Raw genomic sequence first — 24,219 nt, forward strand, 5'->3', positions numbered from 1 at the left:
TTTTGAACTGAAAATTGTGTTAGTTTCTCTATGAGATAGTAAAAGAAGGTTCAAATTGAACAGCTGCTGTCAACGGCCATTCTAAGCTGAATGTGCCTGCTCTCGTCAGATCGCAGCAGCAATGCAGCGTAAGGCTTGGCAAGTACCAGCATGGGAGACTGGCCGGGAATCCCAAGTACTGTTGACCTTTTTGAACCTGAAAATTGTGTTAGTTTTTCTATGAGATAGTAAAAGAAGGTTCAAATTGAACAGCTGCTGTCAACGGCCATTCTAAGCTGAATGTGCCTGCTCTCGTCAGATGGCAGCAGCAATGCAGCTTAAGGCTTGGCAAGTACCAGCATGGGAGACTGGCTGGGAATACCAAGTTCCGTTGACATTTTTGAACCTGAAAATTGTGTTAGTTTCTCTATGAGATAGTAAAAGAAGGTTCGAACTGAACAGCTGCTGTCAACGGCCATTCTAAGCTGAATGTGCCTGCTCTCGTCAGATCACAGCAGCAATGCAGCTTAAGGCTTGGCAAGTACCAGCATGGGAGACTGGCTGGGAATCCCAAGTTCCGTTGACCTTTTTGAACCTGAAAATTGTTAGTTTCTCTGTCAAAGATGGTAAAAGAAGGTTCAAATTGAACAGCTGCTGTCAACGGCCATTCTAAGCTGAATGTGCCTGCTCTCGTCAGATCGCAGCAGCAATGCAGCTTAAGGCTTGGCAAGTACCAGCATGGGAGACTGGCTGGGAATCCCAAGTTCTGTTGACCTTTTTGAACCTGAAAATTGTGTTAGTTTCTCTATGAGATAGTAAAAGAAGGTTCAAATTGAACAGCTGCTGTCAACGGCCATTCTAAGCTGAATGTGCCTGCTCTCGTCAGATCGCAGCAACAATGCAGCTTAAGGCTTGGCAAGTACAAGCATGGGAGACTGGCTGGGAATCCCAAGTTCTGTTGACCTTTTTGAACCTGAAAATTGTTAGTTTCTCTGTCAAAGATGGTAAAAGAAGGTTCAAATTGAACAGCTGCTGTCAACGGCCATTCTAAGCTGAATGTGCCTGCTCTCGTCAGATGGCAGCAGCAATGCAGCTTAAGGCTTGGCAAGTACCAGCATGGGAGACTGGCTGGGAATACCAAGTTCCGTTGACCTTTTTGAACCTGAAAATTGTGTTAGTTTCTCTATGAGATAGTAAAAGAAGGTTCAAACTGAACAGCTGCTGTCAACGGCCATTCTAAGCTGAATGTGCCTGCTCTCGTCAGATCGCAGCATCAATGCAGCTTAAGGCTTGGCAAGTACCAGCATGGGAGACTGGCTGGGAATCCCAAGTTCTGTTGACCTTTTTGAACCTGAAAATTGTTAGTTTCTCTGTCAAAGATGGTAAAAGAAGGTTCAAATTGAACAGCTGCTGTCAACGGCCATTCTAAGCTGAATGTGCCTGCTCTCGTCAGATGGCAGCAGCAATGCAGCTTAAGGCTTGGCAAGTACCAGCATGGGAGACTGGCTGGGAATCCCAAGTTCTGTTAACCTTTTTGAACCTGAAAATTGTTAGTTTCTCTGTCAAAGATGGTAAAAGAAGGTTCAAATTGAACAGCTGCTGTCAACGGCCATTCTAAGCTGAATGTGCCTGCTCTCGTCAGATCTAAGCTGAATGTGCCTGCTCTCGTCAGATGGCAGCAGCAATGCAGCTTAAGGCTTGGCAAGTACCAGCATGGGAGACTGGCTGGGAATCCCAAGTTCCGTTGACCTTTTTGAACCTGAAAATTGTGTTAGTTTCTCTATGAGATAGTAAAAGAAGGTTCAAATTGAACAGCTGCTGTCAACGGCCATTCTAAGCTGAATGTGCCTGCTCTCGTCAGATCGCAGCAGCAATGCAGCTTAAGGCTTGGCAAGTACCAGCATGGGAGACTGGCTGGGAATCCCAAGTTCTGTTGACCTTTTTGAACCTTAAAATTGTGTTAGTTTCTCTATGAGATAGTAAAAGAAGGTTCAAATTGAACAGCTGCTGTCAACGGCCATTCTAAGCTCAATGTGCTTGCTCTCGTCAGATCGCAGCAGCAATGCAGCTTAAGGCTTGGCAAGTACCAGCATGGGAGACTGGCTGGGAATCCCAAGTTCCGTTGACCTTTTTGAACCTGAAAATTGTTAGTTTCTCTGTCAAAGATGGTAAAAGAAGGTTCAAATTGAACCGTTGCTGTCAACGGCCATTCTAAGCTGAATGTGCCTGCTCTCGTCAGATCGCAGCAGCAATGCAGCTTAAGGCTTGGCAAGTACCAGCATGGGAGACTGGCTGGGAATCCCAAGTACTGTTGACCTTTTTGAACCTGAAAATTGTGTTAGTTTTTCTATGAGATAGTAAAAGAAGGTTCAAATTGAACAGCTGCTGTCAACGGCCATTCTAAGCTGAATGTGCCTGCTCTCGTCAGATCGCAGCAGCAATGCAGCTTAAGGCTTGGCAAGTACCAGCATGGGATACTGGCTGGGAATCCCAAGTTCCGTTGACCTTTTTGAACCTGAAAATTGTGTTAGTTTCTCTATGAGATAGTAAAAGAAGGTTCAAATTGAACAGCTGCTGTCAACGGCCATTCTAAGCTGAATTTGCCTGCTCTCGTCAGATCGCAGCAACAATGCAGCTTAAGGCTTGGCAAGTACAAGCATGGGAGACTGGCTGGGAATCCCAAGTTCTGTTGACCTTTTTGAACCTGAAAATTGTTAGTTTCTCTGTCAAAGATGGTAAAAGAAGGTTCAAATTGAACAGCTGCTGTCAACGGCCATTCTAAGCTGAATGTGCCTGCTCTCGTCAGATCGCAGCAGCAATGCAGCTTAAGGCTTGGCAAGTACCAGCATGGGAGACTGGCTGGGAATACCAAGTTCCGTTGACCTTTTTGAACCTGAAAATTGTGTTAGTTTCTCTATGAGATAGTAAAAGAAGGTTCAAACTGAACAGCTGCTGTCAACGGCCATTCTAAGCTGAATGTGCCTGCTCTCGTCAGATCGCAGCAGCAATGCAGCTTAAGGCTTGGCAAGTACCAGCATGGGAGACTGGCTGGGAATCCCAAGTTCCGTTGACCTTTTTGAACCTGAAAATTGTGTTAGTTTCTCTATGAGATAGTAAAAGAAGGTTCAAATTGAACAGCTGCTGTCAACGGCCATTCTAAGCTGAATGTGCCTGCTCTCGTCAGATCGCAGCAGCAATGCAGCTTAAGGCTTGGCAAGTACCAGCATGGGAGACTGGCTGGGAATCCCAAGTTCTGTTGACCTTTTTGAACCTGAAAATTGTGTTAGTTTCTCTATGAGATAGTAAAAGAAGGTTCAAATTGAACAGCTGCTGTCAACGGCCATTCTAAGCTGAATGTGCCTGCTCTCGTCAGATGGCAGCAGCAATGCAGCTTAAGGCTTGGTAAGTACCAGCATGGGAGACTGGCTGGGAATCCCAAGTTCCGTTGACCTTTTTGAACCTGAAAATTGTGTTAGTTTCTCTATGAGATAGTAAAAGAAGGTTCAAATTGAACAGCTGCTGTCAACGGCCATTCTAAGCTGAATGTGCCTGCTCTCGTCAGATTGCAGCAGCAATGCAGCTTAAGGCTTGGCAAGTACCAGCATGGGAGACTGGCTGGGAATCCCAAGTTCTGTTGACCTTTTTGAACCTGAAAATTGTGTTAGTTTCTCTATGAGATAGTAAAAGAAGGTTCAAATTGAACAGCTGCTGTCAACGGCCATTCTAAGCTGAATGTGCCTGCTCTTGTCGGATCACAGCAGCGATGCGGCTTAAGGCTTGGCAAGTACCAGCATGGGAGACTGGCTGCGAATTCCAAGTTCCGTTGACCTTTTTGAACCTGAAAATTGTGTTAGTTTCTCTATGAGATAGTAAAAGAAGGTTCAAACTGAACAGCTGCTGTCAACGGCCATTCTAAGCTGAATGTGCCTGCTCTCGTCAGATCGCAGCAGCAATGCAGCTTAAGGCTTGGCAAGTACCAGCATGGGAGACTGGCTGGGAATCCCAAGTTCTGTTGACCTTTTTGAACCTGAAAATTGTTAGTTTCTCTGTCAAAGATGGTAAAAGAAGGTTCAAATTGAACAGCTGCTGTCAACGGCCATTCTAAGCTGAATGTGCCTGCTCTCGTCAGATGGCAGCAGCAATGCAGCTTAAGGCTTGGTAAGTACCAGCATGGGAGACTGGCTGGGAATCCCAAGTTCCGTTGAACTTTTTGAACCTGAAAATTGTGTTAGTTTCTCTATGAGATAGTAAAAGAAGGTTCAAATTGAACAGCTGGTGTCAACGGCCATTCTAAGCTGAATGTGCGTGCTCTTGTCGGATCACAGCAGCGATGCGGCTTAAGGCTTGGCAAGTACCAGCATGGGAGACTGGCTGCGAATCCCAAGTTCCGTTGACCTTTTTGAACCTGAAAATTGTGTTAGTTTCTCTATGAGATAGTAAAAGAAGGTTCAAACTGAACAGCTGCTGTCAACGGCCATTCTAAGTTGAATGTGCCTGCTCTTGTCAGATCGCAGCAGCAATGCAGCTTAAGGCTTGGCAAGTACCAGCATGGGAGACTGGCTGGGAATCCCAAGTTCCGTTGACCTTTTTGAACCTGAAAATTGTGTTAGTTTCTCTATGAGATAGTAAAAGAAGGTTCAAATTGAACAGCTGCTGTCAACGGCCATTCTAAGCTGAATGTGCCTCCTCTCGTCAGATCGCAGCAGCAATGCAGCTTAAGGCTTGGCAAGTACCAGCATGGGAGACTGGCTGGGAATCCCAAGTTCTGTTGACCCTTTTGAACCTGAAAATTGTGTTAGTTTCTCTATGAGATAGTAAAAGAAGGTTCAAATTGAACAGCTGCTGTCAACGGCCATTCTAAGCTGAATGTGCGTGCTCTCGTCAGATGGCAGCAGCAATGCAGCTTAAGGCTTGGTAAGTACCAGCATGGGAGACTGGCTGGGAATCCCAAGTTCCGTTGACCTTTTTGAACCTGAAAATTGTGTTAGTTTCTCTATGAGATAGTAAAAGAAGGTTCAAATTGAACAGCTGCTGTCAACGGCCATTCTAAGCTGAATGTGCCTGCTCTCGTCAGATCGCAGCAGCAATGCAGCTTAAGGCTTGGCAAGTACCAGCATGGGAGACTGGCTGGGAATCCCAAGTTCTGTTGACCTTTTTGAACCTGAAAATTGTGTTAGTTTCTCTATGAGATAGTAAAAGAAGGTTCAAATTGAACAGCTGCTGTCAACGGCCATTCTAAGCTGAATGTGCCTGCTCTTGTCGGATCACAGCAGCGATGCGGCTTAAGGCTTGGCAAGTACCAGCATGGGAGACTGGCTGCGAATTCCAAGTTCCGTTGACCTTTTTGAACCTGAAAATTGTGTTAGTTTCTCTATGAGATAGTAAAAGAAGGTTCAAACTGAACAGCTGCTGTCAACGGCCATTCTAAGCTGAATGTGCCTGCTCTCGTCAGATCGCAGCAGCAATGCAGCTTAAGGCTTGGCAAGTACCAGCATGGGAGACTGGCTGGGAATCCCAAGTTCTGTTGACCTTTTTGAACCTGAAAATTGTTAGTTTCTCTGTCAAAGATGGTAAAAGAAGGTTCAAATTGAACAGCTGCTGTCAACGGCCATTCTAAGCTGAATGTGCCTGCTCTCGTCAGATGACAGCAGCAATGCAGCTTAAGGCTTGGTAACTACCAGCATGGGAGACTGGCTGGGAATCCCAAGTTCCGTTGACCTTTTTGAACCTGAAAATTGTGTTAGTTTCTCTATGAGATAGTAAAAGAAGGTTCAAATTGAACAGCTGGTGTCAACGGCCATTCTAAGCTGAATGTGCGTGCTCTTGTCGGATCACAGCAGCGATGCGGCTTAAGGCTTGGCAAGTACCAGCATGGGAGACTGGCTGCGAATCCCAAGTTCCGTTGACCTTTTTGAACCTGAAAATTGTGTTAGTTTCTCTATGAGATAGTAAAAGAAGGTTCAAACTGAACAGCTGCTGTCAACGGCCATTCTAAGTTGAATGTGCCTGCTCTCGTCAGATCGCAGCAGCAATGCAGCTTAAGGCTTGGCAAGTACCAGCATGGGAGACTGGCTGGGAATCCCAAGTTCCGTTGACCTTTTTGAACCTGAAAATTGTGTTAGTTTCTCTATGAGATAGTAAAATAAGGTTCAAATTGAACAGCTGCTGTCAACGGCCATTCTAAGCTGAATGTGCCTGCTCTCGTCAGATCGCAGCAGCAATGCAGCTTAAGGCTTGGCAAGTACCAGCATGGGAGACTGGCTGGGAATCCCAAGTTCTGTTGACCTTTTTGAACCTGAAAATTGTGTTAGTTTCTCTATGAGATAGTAAAAGAAGGTTCAAATTGAACAGCTGCTGTCAACGGCCATTCTAAGCTGAATGTGCCTGCTCTCGTCAGATCGCAGCAGCAATGCAGCTTAAGGCTTGGCAAGTACCAGCATGGGAGACTGGCTGGGAATCCCAAGTTCCGTTGACCTTTTTGAACCTGAAAATTGTGTTAGTTTCTCTATGAGATAGTAAAAGAAGGTTCAAATTGAACAGCTGCTGTCAACGGCCATTCTAAGCTGAATGTGCCTGCTCTCGTCAGATCGCAGCAGCAATGCAGCGTAAGGCTTGGCAAGTACCAGCATGGGAGACTGGCCGGGAATCCCAAGTACTGTTGACCTTTTTGAACCTGAAAATTGTGTTAGTTTTTCTATGAGATAGTAAAAGAAGGTTCAAATTGAACAGCTGCTGTCAACGGCCATTCTAAGCTGAATGTGCCTGCTCTCGTCAGATCGCAGCAGCAATGCAGCTTAAGGCTTGGCAAGTACCAGCATGGGAGACTGGCTGGGAATACCAAGTTCCGTTGACATTTTTGAACCTGAAAATTGTGTTAGTTTCTCTATGAGATAGTAAAAGAAGGTTCGAACTGAACAGCTGCTGTCAACGGCCATTCTAAGCTGAATGTGCCTGCTCTCGTCAGATCACAGCAGCAATGCAGCTTAAGGCTTGGCAAGTACCAGCATGGGAGACTGGCTGGGAATCCCAAGTTCCGTTGACCTTTTTGAACCTGAAAATTGTGTTAGTTTCTCTATGAGATAGTAAAAGAAGGTTCAAATTGAACAGCTGCTGTCAACGGCCATTCTAAGCTGAATGTGCGTGCTCTTGTCGGATCACAGCAGCGAAGCGGCTTAAGGCTTGGCAAGTACCAGCATGGGAGACTGGCTGCGAATTCCAAGTTCCGTTGACCTTTTTGAACCTGAAAATTGTGTTAGTTTCTCTATGAGATAGTAAAAGAAGGTTCAAACTAAACAGCTGCTGTCAACGGCCATTCTAAGCTGAATGTGCCTGCTCTCGTCAGATCGCAGCATCAATGCAGCTTAAGGCTTGGCAAGTACCAGCATGGGAGACTGGCTGGGAATCCCAAGTTCTGTTGACCTTTTTGAACCTGAAAATTGTTAGTTTCTCTGTCAAAGATGGTAAAAGAAGGTTCAAATTGAACAGCTGCTGTCAACGGCCATTCTAAGCTTAATGTGCCTGCTCTCGTCAGATCGCAGCAGCAATGCAGCTTAAGGCTTGGCAAGTACCAGCATGGGAGACTGGCTGGGAATTCCAAGTTCTGTTGACCTTTTTGAACCTGAAAATTGTGTTAGTTTCTCTATGAGATAGTAAAAGAAGGTTCAAATTGAACAGCTGCTGTCAACGGCCATTCTAAGCTGAATGTGCCTGCTCTCGTCAGATCGCAGCAACAATGCAGCTTAAGGCTTGGCAAGTACAAGCATGGGAGACTGGCTGGGAATCCCAAGTTCTGTTGACCTTTTTGAACCTGAAAATTGTTAGTTTCTCTGTCAAAGATGGTAAAAGAAGGTTCAAATTGAACAGCTGCTGTCAACAGCCATTCTAAGCTGAATGTGCCTGCTCTCGTCAGATCGCAGCAGCAATGCAGCTTAAGGCTTGGCAAGTACCAGCATGGGAGACTGGCTGGGAATACCAAGTTCCGTTGACCTTTTTGAACCTGAAAATTGTGTTAGTTTCTCTATGAGATAGTAAAAGAAGGTTCAAACTGAACAGCTGCTGTCAACGGCCATTCTAAGCTGAATGTGCCTGCTCTCGTCAGATCACAGCAGCAATGCAGCTTAAGGCTTGGCAAGTACCAGCATGGGAGACTGGCTGGGAATCCCAAGTTCCGTTGACCTTTTTGAACCTGAAAATTGTGTTAGTTTCTCTATGAGATAGTAAAAGAAGGTTCAAATTGAACAGCTGCTGTCAACGGCCATTCTAAGCTGAATGTGCGTGCTCTTGTCGGATCACAGCAGCGATGCGGCTTAAGGCTTGGCAAGTACCAGCATGGGAGACTGGCTGCGAATTCCAAGTTCCTTTGACCTTTTTGAACCTGAAAATTGTGTTAGTTTCTCTATGAGATAGTAATAGAAGGTTCAAACTGAACAGCTGCTGTCAACGGCCATTCTAAGCTGAATGTGCCTGCTCTCGTCAGATCGCAGCATCAATGCAGCTTAAGGCTTGGCAAGTACCAGCATGGGAGACTGGCTGGGAATCCCAAGTTCCGTTGACCTTTTTGAACCTGAAAATTGTGTTCGTTTCTCTATGAGATAGTAAAAGAAGGTTCAAATTGAACAGCTGCTGTCAACGGCCATTCTAAGCTGAATGTGCCTGCTCTCATCAGATCGCAGCAGCAATGCAGCTTAAGGCTTGGCAAGTACCAGCATGGGAGACTGGCTGGGAATCCCAAGTTCTGTTGACCTTTTTGAACCTGAAAATTGTGTTAGTTTCTCTATGAGATAGTAAAAGAAGGTTCAAATTGAACAGCTGCTGTCAACGGCCATTCTAAGCTGAATGTGCCTGCTCTCGTCAGATCGCAGCAGCTTAAGGCTTGGCAAGTACCAGCATGGGAGACTGGCTGGGAATCCCAAGTTCCGTTGACCTTTTTGAACCTGAAAATTGTGTTAGTTTCTCTATGAGATAGTAAAAGAAGGTTCAAATTGAACAGCTGCTGTCAACGGCCATTCTAAGCTGAATGTGCCTGCTCTCATCAGATCGCAGCAGCAATGCAGCTTAAGGCTTGGCAAGTACCAGCATGGGAGACTGGCTGGGAATCCCAAGTTCTGTTGACCTTTTTGAACCTGAAAATTGTGTTAGTTTCTCTATGAGATAGTAAAAGAAGGTTCAAATTGAACAGCTGCTGTCAACGGCCATTCTAAGCTGAATGTGCCTGCTCTCCTCAGATCGCAGCAGCTTAAGGCTTGGCAAGTACCAGCATGGGAGACTGGCTGGGAATCCCAAGTTCCGTTGACCTTTTTGAACCTGAAAATTGTGTTAGTTTCTCTATGAGATAGTAAAAGAAGGTTCAAATTGAAGAGCTGCTGTCAACGGCCATTCTAAGCTGAATGTGCCTGCTCTCGTCAGATCGCAGCAGCAATGCAGCTTAAGGCTTGGCAAGTACCAGCATGGGAGACTGGCTGGGAATCCCAAGTTCTGTTGACCTTTTTGAACCTGAAAATTGTGTTAGTTTCTCTATGAGATAGTAAAAGAAGGTTCAAATTGAACAGCTGCTGTCAACGGCCATTCTAAGCTGAATGTGCCTGCTCTCATCAGATCGCAGCAGCAATGCAGCTTAAGGCTTGGCAAGTACCAGCATGGGATACTGGCTGGGAATCCCAAGTTCTGTTGAACTTTTTGAACCTGAAAATTGTGTTAGTTTCTCTATGAGATAGTAAAAGAAGGTTCAAATTGAACAGCTGCTGTCAACGGCCATTCTAAGCTGAATGTGCCTGCTCTCGTCAGATCGCAGCAACAATGCAGCTTAAGGCTTGGCAAGTACAAGCATGGGAGACTGGCTGGGAATCCCAAGTTCTGTTGACCTTTTTGAACCTGAAAATTGTTAGTTTCTCTGTCAAAGATGGTAAAAGAAGGTTCAAATTGAACAGCTGCTGTCAACGGCCATTCTAAGCTGAATGTGCCTGCTCTCGTCAGATCGCAGCAGCAATGCAGCTTAAGGCTTGGCAAGTACCAGCATGGGAGACTGGCTGGGAATACCAAGTTCCGTTGACCTTTTTGAACCTGAAAATTGTGTTAGTTTCTCTATGAGATAGTAAAAGAAGGTTCAAACTGAACAGCTGCTGTCAACGGCCATTCTAAGCTGAATGTGCCTGCTCTCGTCAGATCGCAGCAGCAATGCAGCTTAAGGCTTGGCAAGTACCAGCATGGGAGACTGGCTGGGAATCCCAAGTTCCGTTGACCTTTTTGAACCTGAAAATTGTGTTAGTTTCTCTATGAGATAGTAAAAGAAGGTTCAAATTGAACAGCTGCTGTCAACGGCCATTCTAAGCTGAATGTGCCTGCTCTCGTCAGATCGCAGCAGCAATGCAGCTTAAGGCTTGGCAAGTACCAGCATGGGAGACTGGCTGGGAATCCCAAGTTCTGTTGACCTTTTTGAACCTGAAAATTGTGTTACTTTCTCTGTCAAAGATGGTAAAAGAAGGTTCAAATTGAACAGCTGCTGTCAACGGCCATTCTAAGCTGAATGTGCCTGCTCTCGTCAGATGGCAGCAGCAATGCAGCTTAAGGCTTGGCAAGTACCAGCATGGGAGACTGGCTGGGAATCCCAAGTTCCGTTGACCTTTTTGAACCTGAAAATTGTGTTAGTTTCTCTATGAGATAGTAAAAGAAGGTTCAAATTGAACAGCTGCTGTCAATGGCCATTCTAAGCTGAATGTGCCTGCTCTCGTCAGATCGCAGCAGCAATGCAGCTTAAGGCTTGGCAAGTACCAGCATGGGAGACTGGCTGGGAATCCCAAGTTCTGTTGACCTTTTTGAACCTGAAAATTGTGTTAGTTTCTCTATGAGATAGTAAAAGAAGGTTCAAATTGAACAGCTGCTGTCAACGGCCATTCTAAGCTGAATGTGCCTGCTCTCGTCAGATGGCAGCAGCAATGCAGCTTAAGGCTTGGTAAGTACCAGCATGGGAGACTGGCTGGGAATCCCAAGTTCCGTTGACCTTTTTGAACCTGAAAATTGTGTTAGTTTCTCTATGAGATAGTAAAAGAAGGTTCAAATTGAACAGCTGCTGTCAACGGCCATTCTAAGCTGAATGTGCCTGCGCTCGTCAGATCGCAGCAGCAATGCAGCTTAAGGCTTGGCAAGTACCAGCATGGGAGACTGGCTGGGAATCCCAAGTTCTGTTGACCTTTTTGAACCTGAAAATTGTGTTAGTTTCTCTATGAGATAGTAAAAGAAGGTTCAAATTGAACAGCTGCTGTCAACGGCCATTCTAAGCTGAATGTGCCTGTTCTTGTCGGATCACAGCAGCGATGCGGCTTAAGGCTTGGCAAGTACCAGCATGGGAGACTGGCTGCGAATTCCAAGTTCCGTTGACCTTTTTGAACCTGAAAATTGCGTTAGTTTCTCTATGAGATAGTAAAACAAGGTTCAAACTGAACAGCTGCTGTCAACGGCCATTCTAAGCTGAATGTGCCTGCTCTCGTCAGATCGCAGCAGCAATGCAGCTTAAGGCTTGGCAAGTACCAGCATGGGAGACTGGCTGGGAATCCCAAGTTCTGTTGACCTTTTTGAACCTGAAAATTGTTAGTTTCTCTGTCAAAGATGGTAAAAGAAGGTTCAAATTGAACAGCTGCTGTCAACGGCCATTCTAAGCTGAATGTGCCTGCTCTCATCAGATGGCAGCAGCAATGCAGCTTAAGGCTTGGTAAGTACCAGCATGGGAGACTGGCTGGGAATCCCAAGTTCCGTTGACCTTTTTGAACCTGAAAATTGTGTTAGTTTCTCTATGAGATAGTAAAAGAAGGTTCAAATTGAACAGCTGGTGTCAACGGCCATTCTAAGCTGAATGTGCGTGCTCTTGTCGGATCATAGCAGCGATGCGGCTTAAGGCTTGGCAAGTACCAGCATGGGAGACTGGCTGCGAATCCCAAGTTCCGTTGACCTTTTTGAACCTGAAAATTGTGTTAGTTTCTCTATGAGATAGTAAAAGAAGGTTCAAACTGAACAGCTGCTGTCAACGGCCATTCTAAGCTGAATGTGCCTGCTCTCGTCAGATCGCAGCAGCAATGCAGCTTAAGGCTTGGCACGTACCAGCATGGGAGACTGGCTGGGAATCCCAAGTTCCGTTGACCTTTTTGAACCTGAAAATTGTGTTCGTTTCTCTATGAGATAGTAAAAGAAGGTTCAAATTGAACAGCTGCTGTCAACGGCCATTCTAAGCTGAATGTGCCTGCTCTCGTCAGATCGCAGCAGCAATGCAGCTTAAGGCTTGGCAAGTACCAGCATGGGAGACTGGCTGGGAATCCCAAGTTCTGTTGACCTTTTTGAACCTGAAAATTGTGTTAGTTTCTCTATGAGATAGTAAAAGAAGGTTCAAATTGAACAGCTGCTGTCAACGGCCATTCTAAGCTGAATGTGCCTGCTCTCGTCAGATCGCAGCAGCAATGCAGCTTAAGGCTTGGCAAGTACCAGCATGGGAGACTGGCTGGGAATCCCAAGTTCCGTTGACCTTTTTGAACCTGAAAATTGTGTTAGTTTCTCTATGAGATAGTAAAAGAAGGTTCAAATTGAACAGCTGCTGTCAACGGCCATTCTAAGCTGAATGTGCCTGCTCTCGTCAGATCGCAGCAGCAATGCAGCGTAAGGCTTGGCAAGTACCAGCATGGGAGACTGGCTGGGAATCCCAAGTACTGTTGACCTTTTTGAACCTTAAAATTGTGTTAGTTTTTCTATGAGATAGTAAAAGAAGGTTCAAATTGAACAGCTGCTGTCAACGGCCATTCTAAGCTGAATGTGCCTGCTCTCGTCAGATCGCAGCAGCAATGCAGCTTAAGGCTTGGCAAGTACCAGCATGGGAGACTGGCTGGGAATACCAAGTTCCGTTGACCTTTTTGAACCTGAAAATTGTGTTAGTTTCTCTATGAGATAGTAAAAGAAGGTTCAAACTGAACAGCTGCTGTCAACGGCCATTCTAAGCTGAATGTGCCTGCTCTCGTCAGATCGCAGCAGCAATGCAGCTTAAGGCTTGGCAAGTACCAGCATGGGAGACTGGCTGGGAATCCCAAGTTCCGTTGACCTTTTTGAACCTGAAAATTGTGTTAGTTTCTCTATGAGATAGTAAAAGAAGGTTCAAATTGAACAGCTGCTGTCAACGGCCATTCTAAGCTGAATGTGCCTGCTCTCGTCAGATCGCAGCAGCAATGCAGCTTAAGGCTTGGCAAGTACCAGCATGGGAGACTGGCTGGGAATCCCAAGTTCTGTTGACCTTTTTGAACCTGAAAATTGTGTTAGTTTCTCTGTCAAAGATGGTAAAAGAAGGTTCAAATTGAACAGCTGCTGTCAACGGCCATTCTAAGCTGAATGTGCCTGCTCTCGTCAGATGGCAGCAGCAATGCAGCTTAAGGCTTGGCAAGTACCAGCATGGGAGACTGGCTGGGAATCCCAAGTTCCGTTGACCTTTTTGAACCTGAAAATTGTGTTAGTTTCTCTATGAGATAGTAAAAGAAGGTGCAAATTGAACAGCTGGTGTCAACGGCCATTCTAAGCTGAATGTGCGTGCTCTTGTCGGATCATAGCAGCGATGCGGCTTAAGGCTTGGCAAGTACCAGCATGGGAGACTGGCTGCGAATCCCAAGTTCCGTTGACCTTTTTGAACCTGAAAATTGTGTTAGTTTCTCTATGAGATAGTAAAAGAAGGTTCAAACTGAACAGCTGCTGTCAACGGCCATTCTAAGCTGAATGTGACTGCTCTCGTCAGATCGCAGCAGCAATGCAGCTTAAGGCTTGGCACGTACCAGCATGGGAGACTGGCTGGGAATCCCAAGTTCCGTTGACCTTTTTGAACCTGAAAATTGTGTTAGTTTCTCTATGAGATAGTAAAAGAAGGTTCAAATTGAACAGCTGCTGTCAACGGCCATTCTAAGCTGAATGTGCCTGTTCTTGTCGGATCACAGCAGCGATGCGGCTTAAGGCTTGGCAAGTACCAGCATGGGAGACTGGCTGCGAATTCCAAGTTCCGTTGACCTTTTTGAACCTGAAAATTGTGTTAGTTTCTCTATGAGATAGTAAAAGAAGGTTCAAACTGAACAGCTGCTGTCAACGGCCATTCTAAGCTGAATGTGCCTGCTCTCGTCAGATCGCAGCAGCAATGCAGCTTAAGGCTTGGCAAGTACCAGCATGGGAGACTGGCTGGGAATCCCAAGTTCTGTTGACCTTTTTGAACCTGAAAATTGTTAGTTTCTCTGTCAAAGATGGTAAAAGAAGGTTCAAATTGAACAGCTGCTGTCAACGGCCATTCTAAGCTGAATGTGCCTGCTCTCGTCAGATGGCAGCAGCAATGCAGCTTAAGGCTTGGTAAGTACCAGCATGGGAGACTGGCTGGGAATCCCAAGTTCCGTTGACCTTTTTGAACCTGAAAATTGTGTTAGTTTCTCTATGAGATAGTAAAAGAAGGTTCAAATTGAACAGCTGGTGTCAACGGCCATTCTAAGCTGAATGTGCGTGCTCTTGTCGGATCATAGCAGCGATGCGGCTTAAGGCTTGGCAAGTACCAGCATGGGAGACTGGCTGCGAATCCCAAGTTCCGTTGACCTTTTTGAACCTGAAAATTGTGTTAGTTTCTCTATGAGATAGTAAAAGAAGGTTCAAACTGAACAGCTGCTGTCAACGGCCATTCTAAGCTGAATGTGCCTGCTCTCGTCAGATCGCAGCAGCAATGCAGCTTAAGGCTTGGCACGTACCAGCATGGGAGACTGGCTGGGAATCCCAAGTTCCGTTGACCTTTTTGAACCTGAAAATTGTGTTCGTTTCTCTATGAGATAGTAAAAGAAGGTTCAAATTGAACAGCTGCTGTCAACGGCCATTCTAAGCTGAATGTGCCTGCTCTCGTCAGATCGCAGCAGCAATGCAGCTTAAGGCTTGGCAAGTACCAGCATGGGAGACTGGCTGGGAATCCCAAGTTCTGTTGACCTTTTTGAACCTGAAAATTGTGTTAGTTTCTCTATGAGATAGTAAAAGAAGGTTCAAATTGAACAGCTGCTGTCAACGGCCATTCTAAGCTGAATGTGCCTGCTCTCGTCAGATCGCAGCAGCAATGCAGCTTAAGGCTTGGCAAGTACCAGCATGGGAGACTGGCTGGGAATCCCAAGTTCCGTTGACCTTTTTGAACCTGAAAATTGTGTTAGTTTCTCTATGAGATAGTAAAAGAAGGTTCAAATTGAACAGCTGCTGTCAACGGCCATTCTAAGCTGAATGTGCCTGCTCTCGTCAGATCGCAGCAGCAATGCAGCGTAAGGCTTGGCAAGTACCAGCATGGGAGACTGGCTGGGAATCCCAAGTACTGTTGACCTTTTTGAACCTGAAAATTGTGTTAGTTTTTCTATGAGATAGTAAAAGAAGGTTCAAATTGAACAGCTGCTGTCAACGGCCATTCTAAGCTGAATGTGCCTGCTCTCGTCAGATCGCAGCAGCAATGCAGCTTAAGGCTTGGCAAGTACCAGCATGGGGGACTGGCTGGGAATACCAAGTTCCGTTGACATTTTTGAACCTGAAAATTGTGTTAGTTTCTCTATGAGATAGTAAAAGAAGGTTCAAACTGAACAGCTGCTGTCAACGGCCATTCTAAGCTGAATGTGCCTGCTCTCGTCAGATCACAGCAGCAATGCAGCTTAAGGCTTGGCAAGTACCAGCATGGGAGACTGGCTGGGAATCCCAAGTTCCGTTGACCTTTTTGAACCTGAAAATTGTGTTAGTTTCTCTATGAGATAGTAAAAGAAGGTTCAAATTGAACAGCTGCTGTCAACGGCCATTCTAAGCTGAATGTGCGTGCTCTTGTCGGATCACAGCAGCGATGCGGCTTAAGGCTTGGCAAGTACCAGCATGGGAGACTGGCTGCGAATTCCAAGTTCCGTTGACCTTTTTGAACCTGAAAATTGTGTTAGTTTCTCTATGAGATAGTAAAAGAAGGTTCAAACTGAACAGCTGCTGTCAACGGCCATTCTAAGCTGAATGTGCCTGCTCTCGTCAGATCGCAGCATCAATGCAGCTTAAGGCTTGGCAAGTACCAGCATGGGAGACTGGCTGGGAATCCCAAGTTCTGTTGACATTTTTGAACCTGAAAATTGTTAGTTTCTCTGTCAAAGATGGTAAAAGAAGGTTCAAATTGAACAGCTGCTGTCAACGGCCATTCTAAGCTGAATGTGCCTGCTCTCGTCAGATCGCACCAGCAATGCAGCTTAAGGCTTGGCAAGTACCAGCATGGGAGACTGGCTGGGAATACCAAGTTCCGTTGACATTTTTGAACCTGAAAATTGTGTTAGTTTCTCTATGAGATAGTAAAAGAAGGTTCAAACTGAACAGCTGCTGTCAACGGCCATTCTAAGCTGAATGTGCCTGCTCTCGTCAGATCACAGCAGCAATGCAGCTTAAGGCTTGGCAAGTACCAGCATGGGAGACTGGCTGGGAATCCCAAGTTCCGTTGACCTTTTTGAACCTGAAAATTGTGTTAGTTTCTCTATGAGATAGTAAAAGAAGGTTCAAATTGAACAGCTGCTGTCAACGGCCATTCTAAGCTGAATGTGCGTGCTCTTGTCGGATCACAGCAGCGATGCGGCTTAAGGCTTGGCAAGTACCAGCATGGGAGACTGGCTGCGAATTCCAAGTTCCGTTGACCTTTTTGAACCTGAAAATTGTGTTAGTTTCTCTATGAGATAGTAAAAGAAGGTTCAAACTGAACAGCTGCTGTCAACGGCCATTCTAAGCTGAATGTGCCTGCTCTCGTCAGATCGCAGCATCAATGCAGCTTAAGGCTTGGCAAGTACCAGCATGGGAGACTGGCTGGGAATCCCAAGTTCTGTTGACATTTTTGAACCTGAAAATTGTTAGTTTCTCTGTCAAAGATGGTAAAAGAACGTTCAAATTGAACAGCTGCTGTCAACGGCCATTCTAAGCTGAATGTGCCTGCTCTCGTCAGATCTCACCAGCAATGCAGCTTAAGGCTTGGCAAGTACCAGCATGGGAGACTGGCTGGGAATACCAAGTTCCGTTGACATTTTTGAACCTGAAAATTGTGTTAGTTTCTCTATGAGATAGTAAAAGAAGGTTCAAACTGAACAGCTGCTGTCAACGGCCATTCTAAGCTGAATGTGCCTGCTCTCGTCAGATCACAGCAGCAATGCAGCTTAAGGCTTGGCAAGTACCAGCATGGGAGACTGGCTGGGAATCCCAAGTTCCGTTGACCTTTTTGAACCTGAAAATTGTGTTAGTTTCTCTATGAGATAGTAAAAGAAGGTTCAAATTGAACAGCTGCTGTCAACGGCCATTCTAAGCTGAATGTGCGTGCTCTTGTCGGATCACAGCAGCGATGCGGCTTAAGGCTTGGCAAGTACCAGCATGGGAGACTGGCTGCGAATTCCAAGTTCCGTTGACCTTTTTGAACCTGAAAATTGTGTTAGTTTCTCTATGAGATAGTAAAAGAAGGTTCAAACTGAACAGCTGCTGTCAACGGCCATTCTAAGCTGAATGTGCCTGCTCTCGTCAGATCGCAGCATCAATGCAGCTTAAGGCTTGGCAAGTACCAGCATGGGAGACTGGCTGGGAATCCCAAGTTCTGTTGACATTTTTGAACCTGAAAATTGTTAGTTTCTCTGTCAAAGATGGTAAAAGAAGGTTCAAATTGAACAGCTGCTGTCAACGGCCATTCTAAGCTGAATGTGCCTGCTCTCGTCAGATCGCACCAGCAATGCAGCTTAAGGCTTGGCAAGTACCAGCATGGGAGACTGGCTGGGAATCCCAAGTTCTGTTGACCTTTTTGAACCTGAAAATTGTGTTAGTTTCTCTATGAGATAGTAAAAGAAGGTTCAAATTGAACAGCTGCTGTCAACGGCCATTCTAAGCTGAATGTGCCTGCTCTCGTCAGATCGCAGCAACAATGCAGCTTAAGGCTTGGCAAGTACAAGCATGGGAGACTGGCTGGGAATCCCAAGTTCTGTTGACCTTTTTGAACCTGAAAATTGTTAGTTTCTCTGTCAAAGATGGTAAAAGAAGGTTCAAATTGAACAGCTGCTGTCAACGGCCATTCTAAGCTGAATGTGCCTGCTCTCGTCAGATGGCAGCAGCAATGCAGCTTAAGGCTTGGCAAGTACCAGCATGGGAGACTGGCTGCGAATTCCAAGTTCCGTTGACCTTTTTGAACCTGAAAATTGTGTTAGTTTCTCTATGAGATAGTAAAAGAAGGTTCAAACTGAACAGCTGCTGTCAACGGCCATTCTAAGCTGAATGTGCCTGCTCTCGTCAGATCGCAGCATCAATGCAGCTTAAGGCTTGGCAAGTACCAGCATGGGAGACTGGCTGGGAATCCCAAGTTCTGTTGACCTTTTTGAACCTGAAAATTGTTAGTTTCTCTGTCAAAGATGGTAAAAGAAGGTTCAAATTGAACAGCTGCTGTCAACGGCCATTCTAAGCTGAATGTGCCTGCTCTCGTCAGATGACAGCAGCAATGCAGCTTAAGGCTTGGCAAGTACCAGCATGGGAGACTGGCTGGGAATCCCAAGTTCTGTTGAGCTTTTTGAACCTGAAAATTGTGTTAGTTTCTCTATGAGATAGTAAAAGAAGGTTCAAATTGAACAGCTGCTGTCAACGGCCATTCTAAGCTGAATGTGCGTGCTCTTGTCGGATCACAGCAGCGATGCGGCTTAAGGCTTGGCAAGTACCAGCATGGGAGACTTTCTGCGAATTCCAAGTTCCGTTGACCTTTTTGAACCTGAAAATTGTGTTAGTTTCTCTATGAGATAGTAAAAGAAGGTTCAAACTGAACAGCTGCTGTCAACGGCCATTCTAAGCTGAATGTGCCTACTCTCGTCAGATCGCAGCATCAATGCAGCTTAAGGCTTGGCAAGTACCAGCATGGGAGACTGGCTGGGAATCCCAAGTTCTGTTGACCTTTTTGAACCTGAAAATTGTTAGTTTCTCTGTCAAAGATGGTAAAAGAAGGTTCAAATTGAACAGCTGCTGTCAACGGCCATTCTAAGCTGAATGTGCCTGCTCTCGTCAGATCGCAGCAGCAATGCAGCTTAAGGCTTGGCAAGTACCAGCATGGGAGACTGGCAGGGAATCCCAAGTTCCGTTGACCTTTTTGAACCTGAAAATTGTGTTAGTTTCTCTATGAGATAGTAAAAGAAGGTTCAAACTGAACAGCTGCTGTCAACGGCCATTCTAAGCTGAATGTGCCTGCTCTCGTCAGATCGCAGCAGCAATGCAGCTTAAGGCTTGGCAAGTACCAGCATGGGAGACAGGCTGGGAATCCCAAGTTCCGTTGACCTTTTTAAACCTGAAAATTGTGTTCGTTTCTCTATGAGATAGTAAAAGAAGGTTCAAATTGAACAGCTGCTGTCAACGGCCATTCTAAGCTGAATGTGCCTGCTCTCATCAGATCGCAGCAGCAATGCAGCTTAAGGCTTGGCAAGTACCAGCATGGGAGACTGGCTGGGAATCCCAAGTTCTGTTGACCTTTTTGAACCTGAAAATTGTGTTAGTTTCTCTATGAGATAGTAAAAGAAGGTTCAAATTGAACAGCTGCTGTCAACGGCCATTCTAAGCTGAATGTGCCTGCTCTCGTCAGATCGCAGCAGCTTAAGGCTTGGCAAGTACCAGCATGGGAAACTGGCTGGGAATCCCAAGTTCCTTTGACCTTTTTGAACCTGAAAATTGTGTTAGTATCTCTATGAGATAGTAAAAGAAGGTTCAAATTGAACAGCTGCTGTCAACGGCCATTCTAAGCTGAATGTGCCTGCTCTCGTCAGATCGCAGCAGCAATGCAGCTTAAGGCTTGGCAAGTACCAGCATGGGAGACTGGCTGGGAATCCCAAGTTCCATTGACCTTTTTGAACCTGAAAATTGTGTTAGTTTCTCTATGAGATAGTAAAAGAAGGTTCAAATTGAACAGCTGCTGTCAACGGCCATTCTAAGCTGAATGTGCCTGCTCTCGTCAGATCGCAGCAGCAATGCAGCGTAAGGCTTGGCAAGTACCAGCATGGGAGACTGGCTGGGAATCCCAAGTACTGTTGACCTTTTTGAACCTTAAAATTGTGTTAGTTTTTCTATGAGATAGTAAAAGAAGGTTCAAATTGAACAGCTGCTGTCAACGGCCATTCTAAGCTGAATGTGCCTGCTCTCGTCAGATCGCAGCAGCAATGCAGCTTAAGGCTTGGCAAGTACCAGCATGGGAGACTGGCTGGGAATCCCAAGTTCTGTTGACCTTTTTGAACCTGAAAATTGTGTTAGTTTCTCTATGAGATAGTAAAAGAAGGTTTAAATTGAACAGCTGTTGGCAACGGCCATTCTAAGCTGAATGTGCCTGCTCTCGTCAGATCGCAGCAACAATGCAGCTTAAGGCTTGGCAAGTACCAGCATGAGAGACTGGCTGGGAATACCAAGTTCCGTTGCCCTCTTTGAACCTGAAAATTGTGTTAGTTTCTCTATGAGATAGTAAAAGAAGGTTCAAACTGAACAGCTGCTGTCAACGGCCATTCTAAGCTGAATGTGCCTGCTCTCGTCAGATCACAGCAGCAATGCAGCTTAAGGCTTGGCAAGTACCAGCATGGGAGACTGGCTGGGAATCCCAAGTTCTGTTGACCTTTTTGAACCTGAAAATTGTGTTAGTTTCTCTATGAGATAGTAAAAGAAGGTTCAAACTGAACAGCTGCTGTCAACGGCCATTCTAAGCTGAATGTGCCTGCTCTCGTCAGATCGCAGCATCAATGCAGCTTAAGGCTTGGCAAGTACCAGCATGGGAGACTGGCTGGGAATCCCAAGTTCTGTTGACCTTTTTGAACCTGAAAATTGTTAGTTTCTCTGTCAAAGATGGTAAAAGAAGGTTCAAATTGAACAGCTGCTGTCAACGGCCATTCTAAGCTGAATGTGCCTGCTCTCGTCAGATCGCAGCAGCAATGCAGCTTAAGGCTTGGCAAGTACCAGCATGGGAGACTGGCTGGGAATCCCAAGTTCTGTTGACCTTTTTGAACCTGAAAATTGTGTTAGTTTCTCTATGAGATAGTAAAAGAAGGTTCAAATTGAACAGCTGCTGTCAACGGCCATTCTAAGCTGAATGTGCCTGCTCTCGTCAGATCGCAGCAACAATGCAGCTTAAGGCTTGGCAAGTACCAGCATGGGAGACTGGCTGGGAATCCCAAGTTCTGTTGACCTTTTTGAACCTGAAAATTGTTAGTTTCTCTGTCAAAGATGGTAAAAGAAGGTTCAAATTAAACAGCTGCTGTCAACAGCCATTCTAAGCTGAATGTGCCTGCTCTCGTCAGATCGCAGCAGCAATGCAGCTTAAGGCTTGGCAAGTACCAGCATGGGAGACTGGCTGGGAATACCAAGTTCCGTTGACCTTTTTGAACCTGAAAATTGTGTTAGTTTCTCTATGAGATAGTAAAAGAAGGTTCAAACTGAACAGCTGCTGTCAACGGCCATTCTAAGCTGAATGTGCCTGCTCTCGTCAGATCACAGCAGCAATGCAGCTTAAGGCTTGGCAAGTACCAGCATGGGAGACTGGCTGGGAATCCCAAGTTCCGTTGACCTTTTTGAACCTGAAAATTGTGTTAGTTTCTCTATGAGATAGTAAAAGAAGGTTCAAATTGAACAGCTGCTGTCAACGGCCATTCTAAGCTGAATGTGCGTGCTCTTGTCGGATCACAGCAGCGATGCGGCTTAAGGCTTGGCAAGTACCAGCATGGGAGACTGGCTGCGAATTCCAAGTTCCGTTGACCTTTTTGAACCTGAAAATTGTGTTAGTTTCTCTATGAGATAGTAAAAGAAGGTTCAAACTGAACAGCTGCTGTCAACGGCCATTCTAAGCTGAATGTGCCTGCTTTCGTCAGATCGCAGCAGCATTGCAGCTTAAGGCTTGGCAAGTACCAGCATGGGAGACTGGCTGGGAATCCCAAGTTCCGTTGACCTTTTTGAACCTGAAAATTGTGTTAGTTTCTCTATGAGATAGTAAAAGAAGGTTCAAATTGAACAGCTGCTGTCAACGGCCATTCTAAGCTGAATGTGCCTGCTCTAGTCAGATCGCAGCAACAATGCAGCTTAAGGCTTGGCAAGTACCAGCATGGGAGACTGGCTGGGAATCCCAAGTTCTGTTGACCTTTTTGAACCTGAAAATTGTTAGTTTCTCTGTCACAGATGGTAAAAGAAGGTTCAAATTGAACAGCTGCTGTCAACGGCCATTCTAAGCTGAATGTGCCTGCTCTAGTCAGATCGCAGCAACAATGCAGCTTAAGGCTTGGCAAGTACCAGCATGGGAGACTGGCTGGGAATCCCAAGTTCTGTTGACCTTTTTGAACCTGAAAATTATTAGTTTCTCTGTCAAAGATGGTAAAAGAAGGTTTAAATTGAACAGCTGCTGTCAATTGCCATTCTAAGCTGAATGTGCCTGCTCTCGTCAGATCGCAGCAGCAATGCGGCTTTAGTCTTGGCAAGTACCAGCATGGGAGACTGGCTGGGAATCCCAAGTTCCGTTGACCTTTTTGAACCTGAAAATTGTGTTAGTTTCTCTATGAGATAGTAAAAGAAGGTTCAAATTGAACAGCTGCTGTCAACAGCCATTCTAAGCTGAATGTGCCTCCTCTTGTCAGATCGCAGCAGCAATGCAGCTTAAGGCTTGGCAAGTACCAGCATGGGAGACTGACTGGGAATCCCAAGTTCTGTTGACCTTTTTGAACCTGAAAATTGTGTTTGTTTCTCTATGAGATAGTAAAAGAAGGTTCAAATTGAACAGCTGCTGTCAACGGCCATTCTAAGCTGAATGTGCCTGCTCTCGTCAGATCGCAGCAGCAATGCAGCTTAAGGCTTGGCAAGTACCAGCATGGGAGACTGGCTGGAAATCCCAAGTTCTGTTGACCTTTTTGAACCTGAAAATTGTGTTAGTTTTTCTATGAGATAGTAAAAGAAGGTTCAAATTGAACAGCTGCTGTCAACGGCCATTCTAAGCTGAATGTGCCTGCTCTCGTCAGATCGCAGCAGCAATGCAGCTTAAGGCTTGGCAAGTACCAGTATGGGAGACTGGCTGGGAATCCCAAGTTCTGTTGACCTTTTTGAACCTGAAAATTGTGTTAGTTTCTCTATGAGATAGTAAAAGAAGGTTCAAATTGAACAGCTGCTGTCAACGGCCATTCTAAGCTGAATGTGCCTGCTCTCGTCAGATCGCAGCAGCAATGCAGCTTAAGGCTTGGCAAGTACCAGTATGGGAGACTGGCTGGGAATCCCAAGTTCTGTTGACCTTTTTGAACCCTAAAATTTGTTTTAGTTTCTCTATGAGATAGTAAAAGAAGGTTCAAATTGAACAGCTGCTGTCAACGGCCATTCTAAGCTGAATGTGCGTGCTCTCGTCAGATCGCAGCAGCAATGCAGCTTAAGGCTTGGCAAGTACCAGCATGGGAGACTGGCTGGGAATCCCAAGTTCCGTTGACCTTTTTGAACCTGAAAATTGTGTTAGTTTCTCTATGAGATAGTAAAAGAAGGTTCAAATTGAACAGCTGCTGTCAACGGCCATTCTAAGCTGAATGTGCCTGCTCTCGTCAGATCGCAGCAGCAATGCAGCTTAATGCTTGGCAAGTACCAGCATGGGAGACTGGCTGGGAATCCCAAGTTCCGTTGACCTTTTTGAACCTGAAAATTGTGTTAGTTTCTCTATGAGATAGTAAAAGAAGGTTCAAATTGAACAGCTGCTGTCAACGGCCATTCTAAGCTGAATGTGCCTGCTCTCGTCAGATCGCAGCAGCTTAAGGCTTGGCAAGTACCAGCATGGGAGACTGGCTGGGAATCCCAAGTTCCGTTGACCTTTTTGAACCTGAAAATTGTTAGTTTCTCTGTCAAAGATGGTAAAAGAAGGTTCAAATTGAACAGCTGCTGTCAACGGCCATTCTAAGCTGAATGTGCCTGCTCTCGTCAGATCGCAGCAGCAATGCAGCTTAAGGCTTGGCAAGTACCAGCATTGGAGACTGGCTGGGAATCCCAAGTTCCGTTGACCTTTTTGAACCTGAAAATTGTGTTAGTTTCTCTATGAGATAGTAAAAGAAGGTTCAAATTGAACAGCTGCTGTCAACGGCCATTCTAAGCTGAATGTGCCTGCTCTCGTCAGATCGCAGCAGCTTAAGGCTTGGCAAGTACCAGCATGGGAGACTGGCTGGGAATCCCAAGTTCCGTTGACCTTTTTGAACCTGAAAATTGTGTTAGTTTCTCTAT

General features: G+C 45.6%; 99 pseudogenes; all 99 read left to right on the plus strand.

Moving 5' to 3' along the window:
• Positions 1-68: 68 nt before the first annotated feature.
• LOC140089865 (5S ribosomal RNA) lies at positions 69-187 on the plus strand (annotated as a pseudogene).
• Positions 188-446: 259 nt separating this feature from the next.
• Positions 447-565, plus strand: LOC140088032 (5S ribosomal RNA; annotated as a pseudogene).
• A 70-nt stretch (positions 566-635) lies between these two features.
• On the plus strand, positions 636-754 carry LOC140081550 (5S ribosomal RNA; annotated as a pseudogene).
• Positions 755-824: 70 nt separating this feature from the next.
• Positions 825-943, plus strand: LOC140087227 (5S ribosomal RNA; annotated as a pseudogene).
• A 70-nt stretch (positions 944-1,013) lies between these two features.
• Positions 1,014-1,132, plus strand: LOC140090363 (5S ribosomal RNA; annotated as a pseudogene).
• Positions 1,133-1,202: 70 nt separating this feature from the next.
• LOC140085852 (5S ribosomal RNA) lies at positions 1,203-1,321 on the plus strand (annotated as a pseudogene).
• A 478-nt stretch (positions 1,322-1,799) lies between these two features.
• On the plus strand, positions 1,800-1,918 carry LOC140081551 (5S ribosomal RNA; annotated as a pseudogene).
• A 70-nt stretch (positions 1,919-1,988) lies between these two features.
• Positions 1,989-2,107, plus strand: LOC140094143 (5S ribosomal RNA; annotated as a pseudogene).
• A 70-nt stretch (positions 2,108-2,177) lies between these two features.
• LOC140091115 (5S ribosomal RNA) lies at positions 2,178-2,296 on the plus strand (annotated as a pseudogene).
• Positions 2,297-2,366: 70 nt separating this feature from the next.
• On the plus strand, positions 2,367-2,485 carry LOC140083541 (5S ribosomal RNA; annotated as a pseudogene).
• Positions 2,486-2,555: 70 nt separating this feature from the next.
• LOC140094317 (5S ribosomal RNA) lies at positions 2,556-2,674 on the plus strand (annotated as a pseudogene).
• A 70-nt stretch (positions 2,675-2,744) lies between these two features.
• LOC140079086 (5S ribosomal RNA) lies at positions 2,745-2,863 on the plus strand (annotated as a pseudogene).
• A 70-nt stretch (positions 2,864-2,933) lies between these two features.
• Positions 2,934-3,052, plus strand: LOC140078279 (5S ribosomal RNA; annotated as a pseudogene).
• Positions 3,053-3,122: 70 nt separating this feature from the next.
• On the plus strand, positions 3,123-3,241 carry LOC140081552 (5S ribosomal RNA; annotated as a pseudogene).
• A 70-nt stretch (positions 3,242-3,311) lies between these two features.
• On the plus strand, positions 3,312-3,430 carry LOC140090295 (5S ribosomal RNA; annotated as a pseudogene).
• A 70-nt stretch (positions 3,431-3,500) lies between these two features.
• Positions 3,501-3,619, plus strand: LOC140089675 (5S ribosomal RNA; annotated as a pseudogene).
• Positions 3,620-3,878: 259 nt separating this feature from the next.
• Positions 3,879-3,997, plus strand: LOC140081554 (5S ribosomal RNA; annotated as a pseudogene).
• Positions 3,998-4,067: 70 nt separating this feature from the next.
• On the plus strand, positions 4,068-4,186 carry LOC140097409 (5S ribosomal RNA; annotated as a pseudogene).
• Positions 4,187-4,445: 259 nt separating this feature from the next.
• Positions 4,446-4,564, plus strand: LOC140093112 (5S ribosomal RNA; annotated as a pseudogene).
• A 70-nt stretch (positions 4,565-4,634) lies between these two features.
• On the plus strand, positions 4,635-4,753 carry LOC140097285 (5S ribosomal RNA; annotated as a pseudogene).
• Positions 4,754-4,823: 70 nt separating this feature from the next.
• Positions 4,824-4,942, plus strand: LOC140097477 (5S ribosomal RNA; annotated as a pseudogene).
• A 70-nt stretch (positions 4,943-5,012) lies between these two features.
• Positions 5,013-5,131, plus strand: LOC140081555 (5S ribosomal RNA; annotated as a pseudogene).
• A 259-nt stretch (positions 5,132-5,390) lies between these two features.
• On the plus strand, positions 5,391-5,509 carry LOC140081556 (5S ribosomal RNA; annotated as a pseudogene).
• Positions 5,510-5,957: 448 nt separating this feature from the next.
• Positions 5,958-6,076, plus strand: LOC140082983 (5S ribosomal RNA; annotated as a pseudogene).
• A 70-nt stretch (positions 6,077-6,146) lies between these two features.
• Positions 6,147-6,265, plus strand: LOC140081557 (5S ribosomal RNA; annotated as a pseudogene).
• A 70-nt stretch (positions 6,266-6,335) lies between these two features.
• On the plus strand, positions 6,336-6,454 carry LOC140078281 (5S ribosomal RNA; annotated as a pseudogene).
• Positions 6,455-6,524: 70 nt separating this feature from the next.
• LOC140089866 (5S ribosomal RNA) lies at positions 6,525-6,643 on the plus strand (annotated as a pseudogene).
• Positions 6,644-6,713: 70 nt separating this feature from the next.
• LOC140078585 (5S ribosomal RNA) lies at positions 6,714-6,832 on the plus strand (annotated as a pseudogene).
• Positions 6,833-6,902: 70 nt separating this feature from the next.
• On the plus strand, positions 6,903-7,021 carry LOC140088033 (5S ribosomal RNA; annotated as a pseudogene).
• A 259-nt stretch (positions 7,022-7,280) lies between these two features.
• LOC140085853 (5S ribosomal RNA) lies at positions 7,281-7,399 on the plus strand (annotated as a pseudogene).
• A 70-nt stretch (positions 7,400-7,469) lies between these two features.
• On the plus strand, positions 7,470-7,588 carry LOC140084071 (5S ribosomal RNA; annotated as a pseudogene).
• A 70-nt stretch (positions 7,589-7,658) lies between these two features.
• Positions 7,659-7,777, plus strand: LOC140087229 (5S ribosomal RNA; annotated as a pseudogene).
• A 70-nt stretch (positions 7,778-7,847) lies between these two features.
• Positions 7,848-7,966, plus strand: LOC140087275 (5S ribosomal RNA; annotated as a pseudogene).
• A 70-nt stretch (positions 7,967-8,036) lies between these two features.
• LOC140088037 (5S ribosomal RNA) lies at positions 8,037-8,155 on the plus strand (annotated as a pseudogene).
• Positions 8,156-8,414: 259 nt separating this feature from the next.
• LOC140084573 (5S ribosomal RNA) lies at positions 8,415-8,533 on the plus strand (annotated as a pseudogene).
• A 70-nt stretch (positions 8,534-8,603) lies between these two features.
• On the plus strand, positions 8,604-8,722 carry LOC140080402 (5S ribosomal RNA; annotated as a pseudogene).
• A 251-nt stretch (positions 8,723-8,973) lies between these two features.
• LOC140080413 (5S ribosomal RNA) lies at positions 8,974-9,092 on the plus strand (annotated as a pseudogene).
• Positions 9,093-9,343: 251 nt separating this feature from the next.
• Positions 9,344-9,462, plus strand: LOC140081558 (5S ribosomal RNA; annotated as a pseudogene).
• Positions 9,463-9,532: 70 nt separating this feature from the next.
• On the plus strand, positions 9,533-9,651 carry LOC140091848 (5S ribosomal RNA; annotated as a pseudogene).
• A 70-nt stretch (positions 9,652-9,721) lies between these two features.
• On the plus strand, positions 9,722-9,840 carry LOC140087230 (5S ribosomal RNA; annotated as a pseudogene).
• Positions 9,841-9,910: 70 nt separating this feature from the next.
• LOC140079098 (5S ribosomal RNA) lies at positions 9,911-10,029 on the plus strand (annotated as a pseudogene).
• Positions 10,030-10,099: 70 nt separating this feature from the next.
• LOC140078282 (5S ribosomal RNA) lies at positions 10,100-10,218 on the plus strand (annotated as a pseudogene).
• Positions 10,219-10,288: 70 nt separating this feature from the next.
• LOC140081559 (5S ribosomal RNA) lies at positions 10,289-10,407 on the plus strand (annotated as a pseudogene).
• Positions 10,408-10,479: 72 nt separating this feature from the next.
• Positions 10,480-10,598, plus strand: LOC140092403 (5S ribosomal RNA; annotated as a pseudogene).
• Positions 10,599-10,668: 70 nt separating this feature from the next.
• On the plus strand, positions 10,669-10,787 carry LOC140083795 (5S ribosomal RNA; annotated as a pseudogene).
• Positions 10,788-10,857: 70 nt separating this feature from the next.
• Positions 10,858-10,976, plus strand: LOC140090296 (5S ribosomal RNA; annotated as a pseudogene).
• Positions 10,977-11,046: 70 nt separating this feature from the next.
• On the plus strand, positions 11,047-11,165 carry LOC140091944 (5S ribosomal RNA; annotated as a pseudogene).
• A 259-nt stretch (positions 11,166-11,424) lies between these two features.
• On the plus strand, positions 11,425-11,543 carry LOC140081560 (5S ribosomal RNA; annotated as a pseudogene).
• Positions 11,544-11,613: 70 nt separating this feature from the next.
• LOC140086378 (5S ribosomal RNA) lies at positions 11,614-11,732 on the plus strand (annotated as a pseudogene).
• Positions 11,733-11,991: 259 nt separating this feature from the next.
• On the plus strand, positions 11,992-12,110 carry LOC140086210 (5S ribosomal RNA; annotated as a pseudogene).
• A 70-nt stretch (positions 12,111-12,180) lies between these two features.
• On the plus strand, positions 12,181-12,299 carry LOC140081561 (5S ribosomal RNA; annotated as a pseudogene).
• A 70-nt stretch (positions 12,300-12,369) lies between these two features.
• Positions 12,370-12,488, plus strand: LOC140078283 (5S ribosomal RNA; annotated as a pseudogene).
• A 70-nt stretch (positions 12,489-12,558) lies between these two features.
• LOC140085367 (5S ribosomal RNA) lies at positions 12,559-12,677 on the plus strand (annotated as a pseudogene).
• Positions 12,678-12,747: 70 nt separating this feature from the next.
• LOC140079110 (5S ribosomal RNA) lies at positions 12,748-12,866 on the plus strand (annotated as a pseudogene).
• Positions 12,867-12,936: 70 nt separating this feature from the next.
• On the plus strand, positions 12,937-13,055 carry LOC140078284 (5S ribosomal RNA; annotated as a pseudogene).
• Positions 13,056-13,125: 70 nt separating this feature from the next.
• On the plus strand, positions 13,126-13,244 carry LOC140081562 (5S ribosomal RNA; annotated as a pseudogene).
• A 72-nt stretch (positions 13,245-13,316) lies between these two features.
• LOC140092404 (5S ribosomal RNA) lies at positions 13,317-13,435 on the plus strand (annotated as a pseudogene).
• Positions 13,436-13,694: 259 nt separating this feature from the next.
• On the plus strand, positions 13,695-13,813 carry LOC140096180 (5S ribosomal RNA; annotated as a pseudogene).
• Positions 13,814-14,072: 259 nt separating this feature from the next.
• Positions 14,073-14,191, plus strand: LOC140081563 (5S ribosomal RNA; annotated as a pseudogene).
• Positions 14,192-14,261: 70 nt separating this feature from the next.
• LOC140090297 (5S ribosomal RNA) lies at positions 14,262-14,380 on the plus strand (annotated as a pseudogene).
• A 259-nt stretch (positions 14,381-14,639) lies between these two features.
• LOC140086211 (5S ribosomal RNA) lies at positions 14,640-14,758 on the plus strand (annotated as a pseudogene).
• A 70-nt stretch (positions 14,759-14,828) lies between these two features.
• LOC140081566 (5S ribosomal RNA) lies at positions 14,829-14,947 on the plus strand (annotated as a pseudogene).
• A 70-nt stretch (positions 14,948-15,017) lies between these two features.
• LOC140078285 (5S ribosomal RNA) lies at positions 15,018-15,136 on the plus strand (annotated as a pseudogene).
• Positions 15,137-15,206: 70 nt separating this feature from the next.
• On the plus strand, positions 15,207-15,325 carry LOC140085368 (5S ribosomal RNA; annotated as a pseudogene).
• Positions 15,326-15,395: 70 nt separating this feature from the next.
• LOC140081713 (5S ribosomal RNA) lies at positions 15,396-15,514 on the plus strand (annotated as a pseudogene).
• A 70-nt stretch (positions 15,515-15,584) lies between these two features.
• Positions 15,585-15,703, plus strand: LOC140088038 (5S ribosomal RNA; annotated as a pseudogene).
• Positions 15,704-15,962: 259 nt separating this feature from the next.
• LOC140089717 (5S ribosomal RNA) lies at positions 15,963-16,081 on the plus strand (annotated as a pseudogene).
• A 70-nt stretch (positions 16,082-16,151) lies between these two features.
• Positions 16,152-16,270, plus strand: LOC140093105 (5S ribosomal RNA; annotated as a pseudogene).
• A 70-nt stretch (positions 16,271-16,340) lies between these two features.
• Positions 16,341-16,459, plus strand: LOC140088039 (5S ribosomal RNA; annotated as a pseudogene).
• A 259-nt stretch (positions 16,460-16,718) lies between these two features.
• On the plus strand, positions 16,719-16,837 carry LOC140089719 (5S ribosomal RNA; annotated as a pseudogene).
• A 259-nt stretch (positions 16,838-17,096) lies between these two features.
• Positions 17,097-17,215, plus strand: LOC140088040 (5S ribosomal RNA; annotated as a pseudogene).
• Positions 17,216-17,474: 259 nt separating this feature from the next.
• Positions 17,475-17,593, plus strand: LOC140089720 (5S ribosomal RNA; annotated as a pseudogene).
• A 70-nt stretch (positions 17,594-17,663) lies between these two features.
• LOC140093859 (5S ribosomal RNA) lies at positions 17,664-17,782 on the plus strand (annotated as a pseudogene).
• A 70-nt stretch (positions 17,783-17,852) lies between these two features.
• Positions 17,853-17,971, plus strand: LOC140087231 (5S ribosomal RNA; annotated as a pseudogene).
• Positions 17,972-18,041: 70 nt separating this feature from the next.
• Positions 18,042-18,160, plus strand: LOC140098250 (5S ribosomal RNA; annotated as a pseudogene).
• A 70-nt stretch (positions 18,161-18,230) lies between these two features.
• LOC140085855 (5S ribosomal RNA) lies at positions 18,231-18,349 on the plus strand (annotated as a pseudogene).
• A 448-nt stretch (positions 18,350-18,797) lies between these two features.
• LOC140097652 (5S ribosomal RNA) lies at positions 18,798-18,916 on the plus strand (annotated as a pseudogene).
• A 70-nt stretch (positions 18,917-18,986) lies between these two features.
• LOC140083995 (5S ribosomal RNA) lies at positions 18,987-19,105 on the plus strand (annotated as a pseudogene).
• A 70-nt stretch (positions 19,106-19,175) lies between these two features.
• Positions 19,176-19,294, plus strand: LOC140086759 (5S ribosomal RNA; annotated as a pseudogene).
• A 70-nt stretch (positions 19,295-19,364) lies between these two features.
• Positions 19,365-19,483, plus strand: LOC140080424 (5S ribosomal RNA; annotated as a pseudogene).
• A 251-nt stretch (positions 19,484-19,734) lies between these two features.
• On the plus strand, positions 19,735-19,853 carry LOC140087963 (5S ribosomal RNA; annotated as a pseudogene).
• A 70-nt stretch (positions 19,854-19,923) lies between these two features.
• On the plus strand, positions 19,924-20,042 carry LOC140085369 (5S ribosomal RNA; annotated as a pseudogene).
• A 70-nt stretch (positions 20,043-20,112) lies between these two features.
• On the plus strand, positions 20,113-20,231 carry LOC140081567 (5S ribosomal RNA; annotated as a pseudogene).
• Positions 20,232-20,301: 70 nt separating this feature from the next.
• Positions 20,302-20,420, plus strand: LOC140089701 (5S ribosomal RNA; annotated as a pseudogene).
• Positions 20,421-20,490: 70 nt separating this feature from the next.
• On the plus strand, positions 20,491-20,609 carry LOC140090505 (5S ribosomal RNA; annotated as a pseudogene).
• Positions 20,610-20,679: 70 nt separating this feature from the next.
• On the plus strand, positions 20,680-20,798 carry LOC140085856 (5S ribosomal RNA; annotated as a pseudogene).
• Positions 20,799-20,868: 70 nt separating this feature from the next.
• On the plus strand, positions 20,869-20,987 carry LOC140081568 (5S ribosomal RNA; annotated as a pseudogene).
• Positions 20,988-21,057: 70 nt separating this feature from the next.
• Positions 21,058-21,176, plus strand: LOC140078563 (5S ribosomal RNA; annotated as a pseudogene).
• Positions 21,177-21,246: 70 nt separating this feature from the next.
• LOC140087276 (5S ribosomal RNA) lies at positions 21,247-21,365 on the plus strand (annotated as a pseudogene).
• A 70-nt stretch (positions 21,366-21,435) lies between these two features.
• Positions 21,436-21,554, plus strand: LOC140088041 (5S ribosomal RNA; annotated as a pseudogene).
• A 259-nt stretch (positions 21,555-21,813) lies between these two features.
• LOC140096766 (5S ribosomal RNA) lies at positions 21,814-21,932 on the plus strand (annotated as a pseudogene).
• Positions 21,933-22,002: 70 nt separating this feature from the next.
• Positions 22,003-22,121, plus strand: LOC140091985 (5S ribosomal RNA; annotated as a pseudogene).
• Positions 22,122-22,191: 70 nt separating this feature from the next.
• LOC140091987 (5S ribosomal RNA) lies at positions 22,192-22,310 on the plus strand (annotated as a pseudogene).
• A 448-nt stretch (positions 22,311-22,758) lies between these two features.
• On the plus strand, positions 22,759-22,877 carry LOC140090717 (5S ribosomal RNA; annotated as a pseudogene).
• A 70-nt stretch (positions 22,878-22,947) lies between these two features.
• LOC140078704 (5S ribosomal RNA) lies at positions 22,948-23,066 on the plus strand (annotated as a pseudogene).
• A 70-nt stretch (positions 23,067-23,136) lies between these two features.
• Positions 23,137-23,255, plus strand: LOC140078705 (5S ribosomal RNA; annotated as a pseudogene).
• A 71-nt stretch (positions 23,256-23,326) lies between these two features.
• LOC140087377 (5S ribosomal RNA) lies at positions 23,327-23,445 on the plus strand (annotated as a pseudogene).
• A 70-nt stretch (positions 23,446-23,515) lies between these two features.
• Positions 23,516-23,634, plus strand: LOC140092776 (5S ribosomal RNA; annotated as a pseudogene).
• A 251-nt stretch (positions 23,635-23,885) lies between these two features.
• LOC140084081 (5S ribosomal RNA) lies at positions 23,886-24,004 on the plus strand (annotated as a pseudogene).
• The last annotated feature ends 215 nt before the right edge of the window (positions 24,005-24,219 follow it).

The sequence above is a fragment of the Engystomops pustulosus genome, chromosome 9, assembly GCF_040894005.1.
Source record: "Engystomops pustulosus chromosome 9, aEngPut4.maternal, whole genome shotgun sequence".
NCBI classification, from domain to species: Eukaryota; Metazoa; Chordata; class Amphibia; order Anura; family Leptodactylidae; genus Engystomops; species Engystomops pustulosus.